Consider the following 11624-nt stretch of genomic DNA (forward strand, 5'->3'; position numbering starts at 1 on the left):
GTCTCTTGGTAAAGATGGGGGTGCTTCACCTGTCTTACCTGCAAGAGATAGGGATTTAGGGTCAAGTCAGGATCCGGCTGATTCACCTATGGGGCAGATGTCATCATGCCACATTATTCAACACCCAGTGGTGAAAGTGACACATTACACCAGTTCAGCAACATGATCTACCAATTAGCTCAAAGATAGGAGAGTCTATTCCAGCCAAACTTATGTCTAGTGGCGCTATTGGTAATATTTAGAAGACCCATTCTTCTTTCTAGTCTTTTCGACCAATCAAAGCGCTTTTACACTACGTCTGCATTCACCAGTCACACACATTCATACACTGAGCCTAAGTGCTCAAACGGAAACTAACATTCACACTCACTCATACACTGCCGGAATAGCCGCCAGGGGCAATTTGGGGTTCAGTATCTTGCCCAAGGACACTTCGACACACAACCAGGGGGAGCCAGGGATTGAACCGCCAACCTTCCAATTAACGGCCAACCCGCTCTACCTCCTGAGCCACAGCTGCCCAAATCTGACAAGGAACCTGTTATATTTAGGGGTGATAATTCTGACAAATACACAGTGACTGAATGGGTTGAGCTAATGAGATCATACATCATGAAGCAGAACTATGAAGTTTCACTACAGACCGAAGATGTGATGGGAAGGTTAATGGGGAAAGCCAGGGATGTGGCCAAAATAGGCTTGAGGAGCGACCCCTCGCTTGACACTACTTGCCCAGATGTAATATACAACATGCTCATACAGTATTTCAGTAACACTTCCTCATGCCTGCCCCTGCAAGACTTCTACTCAACCCTACCACACCAGAGAGAAAATCCCATTGACTATTGGATACGCCTTAATAATGCTGCAAAGGGCTTAAAGCATCAGGGCACACACATGGAGGATATGGAAGGAGAAATCGCCAAGATGTTTGTGAAGCACTGTCCAGATCCAGAGCTTGCATCGGTGTTTAAATGAAAGCAGATACACAAATGGACATCAAATGAGATTCAGGTGAGGATAAATGAACATCAGCGGGAACGGGTGTCTCTACTGTAAAAGTACACATGCCAAAGACTCATGCAGCTGCGCTGTTTTGCGCAGAAATGCTTAAAACTAAGAACTGTATAACTTTTTATGTTCATGACATTTAAGAGTTGATTGTGGAAAGGTCTTTGATTAAAACCCGCACAAATAGTCTTTAAGACTTTATTAAAGTTAAAACAGAAACCTAAGAGGGACCATGCCCTCCTCCTGGGAGACACGCCCCAAGGAGAGCAACAAACAAAACACACAGCAGAGCTCTTTGTTAACTCTCTTACACTTACTCTCTACACTTCTCGCTTGCTTTTGCGCCCTGTAACTCTAGCATCTAAGAGGTTCGGCCTGGGGAAAATCTCCGCAAAGTTTTCTTTGTCCTACAGCAACTTACTTAGCCATATTCACGATTCACCTTTGGTGAATGACATGCTGAAGGACTGGTTTGACTTTTAGAAGTTAACGAAGAAGTGAATTCCTCAGCTGAACTGATGTTTAGCTTTAACATAACAATATATAAACCCATAGAAAATGAGTGGCTTTTCTCAATGTAGATGATAAAGATACAGCAGATTAAACAAACTAACGTAATTGTTTTACACTCAATCCCTCCATTAATATTGAAGTATGTAAATATTGCCACCTGGCAGCAATAAGAGCGTATGTCTTTACACTGGAATGGTTTAGTAGCGAATTTCATGACTGATCAGACATTACAGAAACAATAGGTTTGTGTGTCAGTCAAAAAAGCATCAGTCCATCAGGTTCTGTTTGAGTAGTATTACATTCATTAGGAAGCATCAGATGGAGAGTAATTCTGTCTTTGTAATAAGACCTGGGTGTTGTGCAGTTGGCTTGGTAACCACGCTGCTCAGGACTGATTCAGAGTCTGTGAGTTACGACTTGTTTTGTAAGGATTGGTCCTGTGTGGCGCTCCAGCCTCAGCCAGCAGAGTGGAGTCTCAGAGATTCTCCTCCAGCCAGCTGTCATTTCTCATTTGACATCAACACCTGACAAAGACAGGAGCGAGACAAGAGAGAAAGATTAGGATTCACTGGTTGAAAGGAAAAATACAGTCACAGCAGTGCAGCCACCATAGCAATGTTGGGCATTTCTGATGCATTCAATCAGTTACATAAATCCATGAGCTTTCATGGTTCCCCTATTATCTGTAAATGATTAAAAGTCGTTTTCCATCTGGTGTGACAGCTGCCCATGTGGTCAGCCCAGGTTATTTGTCATGATTAGGCCCCTAACTGCTCGAGGCGCCGCACTGAGTGGCAGCCCCCTCACTCTGACATCTCTCCGTGTGTTGCTATGGGTCCTCTTTGTGCATGTGTGTCTTTCGGGCCTATGTGTAGATACTAACATAATAATAACAGAGTGAAAACATTGAGTTTCCCTTCACGGGATTAATAAAGTACTGTATATCTTCTTCTTCTTCTATTCATTTCTGTATGAGTCTGTATGCTCTCTGGATACTGCTGCCTCATATTGTGGTTGGACCACATCTCTGTTGGGGTTCAGCTGTCTGTTCTTCAGCATGCAGTTTGGTCATATTTGGTTTATCAACATTTTCTGTGTTTTACAGCAGGTTGAAAATATGCTAGCTGCCTATACTTACTTGTTTCCACCAAAGGAACAGCCTCAGCCAGCAGAGTGCCCTAGTTCTAAAAAGTCCCTAGTTCTAAAAAGTCCCTGCTCGGGGGTTAGTACTTTCCCAAAGTACTGGTACTTTTTCTGGGGGGGGCCTTGCAGTGAATTTCTGAATGGGCGAGTAAAGGCTACTGGCTTTAAATCAAGCAAGTGTTTTTAAGTAGGTTTATTGTCACAATATAACAAATTATAAAGTGAAACTGAGTTTTGTAACTCCCTACTGCTACATAGCAGACAATATACATCACTGGTTCTCAAACTTTTTTGGGCCAGCGCCCCCCTATCCATTATCCAGGTCCCTTACCGCCCCCCATCAAAAAAGATGTTGGCTATTTGCCCTGAATATTGTTGATTATTATTTTTTTTATTGTTGTTGTTACTGTTGTAAAAACATGGAAAAAAGACATAATTGAATGACAACCAACATATTAATTACTTTCCCAGGCAACAAAAAGCCATGTGAAAAGTAATTATATTTAACTAATAAGTAAATGTTCCTTCCAGAAACTGTGTGTGAAGCCAGAGACTGGTTTCTTGGACAGGGCACTTACTAAGTGGGGTATGGGCGTCCACCCCCAGAAGATTTTGAGCATTAAACACTTAATTTCCTGCATTCTGGTGAAAATGTATGCTCCAATTTCTGCCTTTTCTGCACCAATTTATGGTGTAAATGTCTTATTATACAAAGGGAAACACAAAATTCAGGTGGTAGGTGACAATTCAAAATATAAATATAATAGAATATAATGGTGAAGCTCTCAGGCATTCTTTATTGCTTTTAAATATTTTTCTCCTGTAGATCCATCCATCCATCTATCGTCAACCGCTTATCCTGCGTACAAGGTCGCGGGGGGCAGGAGCCAATCCCAGCTGACATCGGGCGAAAGGCAGGGTACACCCTGGACAGGTCGCCAGTCCATCGCAGGGCCACATATAGACAAACGACCACTCACGCTCACACTCACCTCCTGTAGATCAACTTTCATCCCTGCTGAGTCAACACACATGATTAAGTCTTACCTCCTCTTTTGTGGGGACGTAACCTATTTAAATGTGTTTGTTGCCCCTTTTCATCTCAGTAATAAATTAATTTGTTTTAATTCAGTTATTGACAGAACTTTATTAGCTCATCTGTTAATAACTTATCATATCATAACTTATCTGCTCATGTTCAAAACTTTCTGCACATTCAGAATCTCTCCCACATATGTGTTCTCTGACAATGTAAAGAAAAAAAAGTCGTAATAATACGAGACTAACGTCATTAGCCTATTTAAAGAGAATTCATAATATTTTACTACATGCCCTATACTGCATTACGTCACTGATTCGCTGGAAGTTTCCCCTCGACCATCTAACACAGAACTGGATGAGACAAGGAGGTGCTCATGCCGGGGGAAAACGAAACTAACCGACAACATCTGTGATCAGACAGATCAGACAGATCGAATCCACACATGTTAACTTCAGCACTTCTGATAAAGTGCAGCTTACAGTCCCCAACAGAGCAAGTCAGGGCTTTAGTTTTTAACGTTACATTTTTATAGCCTACTGAAACTACTGTAAATGTCCGCTTTGGCACAAACTGTCTGCAACTCACAGTGCGAGGTGGGTCCACCTCACTTGCTGGTGTCGCAGCAAAGTTGCTTTCAGGGTAGGTCCGACAGTGGAATATCGCTCTTGTAAATGTGAAACCACTGCAATAACAAGACGTTCATGGTGTATTCCTCAGAGAAATAAACACGGTAATACCAAAAAAGAGAGCGTCAATTTTCCTGAGTTTACACAGTAAATGCCAAATGGGTAAACCGATTGAAACGGGTAAAATGACAAAAACACTGGAGAATTCTCTGGGCAGATAGTATGGCCGATACCTCAACATTAAAAATTCCACATCTGGTAAACATTGTCCATCCACTTTAGCTGCATTTGAGCACCAAGCATTATTTATGTAGATACACAGACCTGCTCCCCTCGTCTTAACGGTCTCTAGCGTCCTGTTTGCGCGGAATAAACTCCTCCTGTAAAGTGTGACAGGTTCCTCAGGTACGCTGCTATGCAGCCAGGTCTCTGTGGCTCTGTGATGAGGGCACAGCAGTCTCTGCTTTTGCTGAGTGAGCCTTACTCTTACTTCCTCAATTTTACTCTCCAGCGACCGGACATTAGCCAAGAGTAGGCAGGAGTACGGACTGTGTAAATCATCCAAAAATGAGCATAAAATGGACAACTTCCTGTTGGGCTCAGGGCATTGCTCCAAGAGGCTTTTTGGTACGTCTGGGCATGGTACGTGTGCCACAGAAATTCCATACATGTGGGTGAAACATGGCGCGGGGGCGGCTTCGTTAAAGGTCACTTCCTGTTTCCAGCAGGTGGCACTATGGCTTTGAGTGAATGTTGGCATATGGATGTATTCAGGGCAGGACTCTTATTATACATATTAAATTTAGTGCAGATGTGAGCATGTACACTGACGTTATTACAAATTCCTGTTTCATGGCGAATCAGCAATTTTCAATGCCTCACCACGGCATTCCACAAAAACCCACCGTTTGTACAACTTTTAATCATCAGTGACTTTAAACCGCACAGCACAAATCTGAAATCAGTCGGATTAAATCTCTAGGAGTTGTTCCTTAAAGTACAGAGCCTGTAAATCATCCAAAAATGACCTTATGTAGACATATCCTGGAAGTTTTCTGTTGATTGGACAAACAATTTGTATTTTGTAGCCTGATTTGCGTTATATCACCTGTAGTTTGTTTGCATTTATAGCACAATCTGAATGAAAATTTCAGGGCATGTTTCAGTTACTTATGAAGACATATCCTGAGAGATTAGTGATGATTGGAGAATGAATATGTGATTTATGGTGACATTAGTGTAATGCAAAGCACCTTTCTTGCGCTTGCGCAGAACTCTCAAACTCCCAGGCCTCTGGTAGAGGACCCGAGCTTGAGGATGACACATACCACCCCGCAAGGGGTGAGAGGGGGATTTTTATATATTATATATATATATAGCTCCTGGATAGCTCAGTGTTTAATGCCACTGACTTTGGTACAGGTGATCATGGGTACAACAAATATGCTACAGCAAGGGGGAGCCAGGACGACAGGTCAGCGGGGAGATGTTATCATCATCCCCACACTCCCACCCCCCAACTCACCCCCAACAAGAGATTGGGTCGCAAGCCCCAATAACAACAAGCCCTTACAGCGCAGAATCATTCAACATAAGGGGACTGACCTACGACTGAAGATCATAACCAAGCTGGACCTCCAAGTACAACGACCAAGATTGTCAAGGCTAAGTGACAAAGTACCCTCTGAAAGTCTGCTAGAAGATGTGAATGCAGCATCCCTACTAAAGCCATAACCGAGACCAATGAGCTGATGTACGCCACAGCAACAGGATGGAGGAGAAGGCTAGAGGCCAAGATCAAGGCAACACCAAGAGAGGTTAGTCAGCTGTCAGAGCTACAGAAAGGTGCTACCTAAGAAATACAATACCTGAGGCTCTGGAGACTGCCAAACAAAGACTTACCGCTCTGGCTACCTGCCTAAAGAGATAAAAGTGAGAAGCAGAAGCCAGGAGAATAAACCGGATGTTCTCCACCGAACCATCCAAAGTCTCAATCGCAGGGTAATAACACAGGATCAGATCCACCCAGAGCTGAGACTGAACAGTCCTGGAAGAACATATGGGAGAAAGAGGCATCCCACAACACCAATGCTCAGTGGCTAGTGAATCTAAGAACAGATAACAGTAATCTCCCAGAACAAGATCCAGTCACCATTACAACGGCAGATTAAATGAATGCCTGGCAGCCCAAATGAACCAACTGCTGATGGATGGGACCCACCCAGAATGGTTAACCCAAGTACGGACAGTCCTGATCATGAAGGATCCCCAGAAGGGAACAATCCCATCCAACTACTGGCCAATAACCTGCATCTGCACAACATGGAAGCTCCTGTCAGGCATCATAGCAGCTAAGATGAGTAGGCACATGGCTCAATACATGGACAGGGCCCAGAAGGGAATGGGCAGTAATACCAGGGGAGCCAAGCACCAGCTACTGGTTGATAGAGCAGTCACTCGAGACTGCAAGACCAGGCAGACCAATCTGTGCACCGCCTGGATTGACTACAAGAAAGCATATACCAAGGTGATGCACTATCCCCGCTGCTGTTTTGCCTAGGACTGAACCCCCTCAGCCAGATCATCACAAAGATCAGCTACGGATACCGGTTCCGAAGTGGAACAACCATCAGTCACCTCCTCTACATGGATGACATCAATAATAATAATAATAATAATAAATTTAATTTGTAATGCACTTTATATTTACGCAAATCCCAAAGTGCTACATGATAAAACAGGGAAGTGCTAAAAATAAAAACACATGGAGAGCATGAAAATAAAAATAATAATCAAAAGCTCCCCTAAAAAGGTGGGCTTTAAGGCCACGTTTAAAAGCATCCACAGTTTGTGGTGTCCTCAGGTGGTCAGGGAGGGCACAGGTGGATGGTTTCATCTTTTTGATGAGGTCCTCAACCTCTCGCTGTGAGATGACAGAAAAACAGCAGAGAGGTCGGGAAATCCCAGGCTGTGGGTCGGCAGTCGGGAGAGGCAGTGTGGGGAAACTTGATAGCAGGGAGCGGATGGTTTTCTGAAAAAAGTGATGAAATTGTTGCACCTCTCTTCTGTGGCTTCTGAATGAGAGTGAGTTTACGCTTTGAGGATGTCATATATGGTAGAGAAAAGTTGGAGTTGCCAGGGCTGTTGTTGACAATGTTGGAATAGAACTGTGAACGTGCATCTCTCAAGGACCTTGCATAGGACTTCTGATATTCTCGGTAGGCCTGCCTATTAACAGTGAGTCCTGAGACCTTGAGGCGCCGCTCAAGGACACGCCCAGCTGTTTTCATTTGCCAAGTCCCTATAGCAGATTTGACGCTTGTCTTTGGTGTGTGGGGAAAGGAGTGACAGCTCCAGTGAGATGGCCTTGTAGTCAGACACACCCAGATCATACACCAGTAGGTTGCTAATGGGGGTGGGGTTGGAAATGACCAGGTCCAGTGTGTGCCCCCTGGAGTGTGTGGGGACATCGACATGTTGTTGGAGGTTGAGGCAGCCCAGTAGTTTGGGGCGGCTCTGGCTCAGGAGGTAGAGCGGGTTGGTCGTTAATAGGGTTGGCCGTTAATCGGAAGGTTGGCGGTTCAATCCCTGGCTCCCCCTAGTTGCATGTCAAAGTGTCCTTGGGCAAGATACTTCCGCCAGTGTATGAATGTGTGTGAATGTTAGTTTCTGTTTGAGCACTTAGGCTCAGTGAATGAATGTGTTCTGTGTGTGACTGGTGAATGCAGATGTAGTGTAAAAGCGCTTTGAATCGAAAAGACTAGAAAGGCGCTATACGGAGCTTTTACTTATTCAGCTGCAAAGTGGCAGGAGGGGTTGTCTACATGAATTTTAATCTCCAAGTATAATACTAATAGCAGAGGTGGTGCAGAGTGTTGTGAGAAGGTCGTGTATCTCTGAGATGAAAGCTGAGTTGGGTTTGGGGGGCCAGTAGATGAGGAGCATTGTCATGGGGAAGGGGGGTTTATATTTAAATGCTAGGCATTCAAATGAGGACAGTGTAGGCAGGGGGAGGGGGGACATCTCCAAGTTCTGTTGGTGTATGACCGCCAGGCTGCCACCACGACCAGTGCTGCGGGCTCTCTCCAGGTAGCTGTAACCGGGGGGACAGACTTCATTAAGCGCTGAGTAGTGCCATGTTTCTGTCTGGCACATGAAGTCTATTCCCTTTTCCATGATGTGGTCTTGTATGAACGATGCTTTATTTGTGAGGAATTCTGTATTAAAAAGTTCTATTTTGAGTGTTGATGCTGTGGTGAATCTCTGTAGAGGCCGTAGTACACTGGAATCCACTACACGTTTTCTGGCCTGCTTGGTGTGGCGAGATCTCGCGATGTTTCCCGTGTTACTAGCACCGAGAGCGACACTGCTCTGATGAGGCGGGAGACGTGCGACCGTGGTCCAGATGGATGGAATGTTTGAAGCAGGCTGGCCAGGCTGATGGAACCTTCGACGGGAACTTCTGTGGATGTAACGCGGACGGCGCTGAAGTCCAAGTTCTTTGATAACATCAAGCTGTATGAGTGAGACATCAACTCACTGATCCACACTACCAAGATCTACAGCAATGACATTGGAATGTTGTTCGGACTGGACAAGTGTGGTCGCATGGTTTCAAAACGAGGGAAAATTATCAGAACGGAGGGGGTTGAACTACCAGAAGGCCACATTGCAGATGTTCAGGACAGCTACATATACCTTGGGGTGCCGCAGGCTAACGGAAACCATGAAGAGGCAGCAAAGAAGTCCGCCACAGTCAAATACCTACAGAGAGTAAGGCAGGTCTGCTGAATGGAAAGAACAAGATCCGAGGCATCAACACATACCAGTCATCAGATACCCCGCTGGTAAACTGGCCACCCCAAATCCAGCAACCTGAGACTGTACACCAAGTGTAGTGAGGGAGACCGAGGGCTAGTGAATGTCAAGACCACTGTCCAGGATGAAACGACAAAGATCCAGGAGTACACCAGGAAGATGGCCCCCAAAGATGAAGGGCTTAGTGAATACCTCAGGCAGCAGAAACCTGAGGGTGAGGACAAGGAAGACGAAGAACCTTCATGGAGAGATAAGCTGGTGCACGACATGTACCACAGCCAAATAGATGAAGTGGCTGATATCCAGAAATCCTACCAGTGGCTGGAAAAGGCTGGACTGAAGGACAGCACAGAAGCACTAATCATGGCATAGAGGCTGGGGTCTATCACACCAGGCAGGACACCAGGTACAGACTGTGCAAGGATGCCCCTGAGACAGTACAGCACATAACAGCAGGGTGTAAGATGCAGGCAGAAGTGCGTACATGGAACGCCATAACCAGGTAGCTGTCATAGTGTACAGGAACATCTGCCATGATTATGGGCTGGAAGTCCCAAGGTCAGAATGGAAGACACCTCCTAAGGTAGTTGAGAATGACCGAGCTAAGATCCTGTGGGACTTCAAGATCCAGACTGACAAACAAGTGATGGCTAACCAATCTGACATCGTGTTGATCGACAAACAGCAGAAGAAGGCTGCAGTGATCGACAGACAGGCAGTTGATTACTGCAGCCAATCCCAAGTGACAGCAACATCAAGAAGAAGGTACACGAGAAGCTTGAGAAATACCATGGGCTGAAAGGGGAGCTAGAAAATTAGTGGAAAGTAAGAGCAACCAATGCTTGAAGTGGGCCGGAACGCCCCGGTACGCAGTACCGGCACCTTGACATTTTTCTCTTTGACCTATCGGGACATTTTCTTGCGTACCAGGACTTCTCCCAAGCTGCCGGTACTCTCCTCTGCCCTCTCCATATCAGGTTCTCTGGGCACTACGTGACGCTCACCTGTTCCCGTTCTCGCCTGCCTACTAATCTCTGTCGGCGAAGAGAGACGAGGGAAAAGAGAAGCTTGGGTGCCTCTCAAGCAGCCGTGTGCTGAATATAGCTTGTCAATGTCACTTGTCGTGAACCGACAAGTGACATTGACAAGCCTGGATGGGTCGGGACATTTGAAAATATTGAGTGACAGGTGTCATTTTCACGGGTGACGCTGGGGACAGGTCAGAATCAGATTGTCTACGCTTTTTGCGTTCCGTCGGCATTACGTTGTCAACTGGCATTTGGGTCGGGGTCTTCTGCGTTTGCATCGCGGTGCATCTGGGAGTCTTTGTTTTTTTTTTTGATTGATTTATTCTTTTTCTTTCTCCCACCCCTATTGGCTACTGGGGTTCTTGCCTGCCTGTTGCTGGGGTAGGTGTGGCACAGTCGTGACGCCCCACTCTCACTAACAACTACATTCTTTAACAGGCTTATGCACACACACATGTACACACACACATACAGACACATTCACCCACACGCACACAGACACACACAGTCTCACACATAGACACAAACAAATTTAGGTTGTCCCTGGTAGAATTATTCCTGATGCTTTTCTTTCAGTTACTTATTTAAATTAATTATTATTCCAGCTATTATTAGGGCCCGAGCACGACCGTGCGAGGTCCCTATAGAATTTGCTCGGATTATTAGGGCCCGAGCACGACCGTGCGAGGTCCCTATTGAAATTGCTCGGATTATTAGGGCCCGAGCACGACCATGTGAGGTCCCTATTGAATTTGCTCGGATTATTAGGGCCCGAGCACGACCGTGTGAGGTCCCTATTGAATGTGCTCGGATTATTAGGGCCCGAGCACGACCGTGCGAGGTCCCTATTGAATCTGCTCGGATTATTAGGGCCCGAGCACGACCGTGTGAGGTCCCTATTGAATTTGTTCGGATTATTAGGGCCCGAGCACGACCGTGTGAGGTCCCTATTGAATTTGCTCGGATTATTTTTTTTATTAGGGCCCGAACACGACCGTGCGAGGTCCCTATTGAATCTGCTCGGATTATTAGGGCCCGAGCACGACCGTGTGAGGTCCCTATTGAATCTGCTCGGATTATATTTTTTTTTTTTTTTTTTTTTTTTTTTTTTTTTTTTTTTTTTTTTTTTTTTCTGCAAAGTAGGCCCAAATGACATGGCCTAAACATACTCGAAAACTCACCAAAATTTGCAAACATGTCAGAACCGGTGAAAAATTTCGTATTCTACAAGTTTCGCACATGGGCGTGGCAAAATGACTCGCTAGCGCCACCTTGAAAATTGGAAATGATTAGCCCCTCGTTCACGTTCAACCTACATGTACGAAATTTTCTGGGGACATGTATCGTATCAAGACGCACAAAAAAGCCTCAAGAACCCATAGCCTAAAGTCAACAGGAAGTCGGCCATTTTGAATTTTATGGCCATTTTTGGATGATTTACAC

The 11624-nt window shown here is 45.2% G+C and overlaps 1 protein-coding gene across 1 annotated transcript in view; it reads right to left on the reverse strand.

The window, feature by feature from the left end:
- Positions 1-1197: 1197 nt before the first annotated feature.
- LOC123961863 (kelch-like protein 25) overlaps positions 1198-11624 on the reverse strand; it is a 99836-nt gene continuing 89409 nt past the window's right edge. Inside the window, exon 12 of the mRNA XM_046037625.1 lies at positions 1198-2048. The gene's annotated coding sequence lies outside the window, so the exon portion shown is untranslated. The remainder of the gene's footprint in view (positions 2049-11624) is intronic.

This window comes from Micropterus dolomieu, linkage group LG22 (genome assembly GCF_021292245.1).
Source record: "Micropterus dolomieu isolate WLL.071019.BEF.003 ecotype Adirondacks linkage group LG22, ASM2129224v1, whole genome shotgun sequence".
In the NCBI taxonomy this organism is placed as follows: domain Eukaryota; kingdom Metazoa; phylum Chordata; class Actinopteri; order Centrarchiformes; family Centrarchidae; genus Micropterus; species Micropterus dolomieu.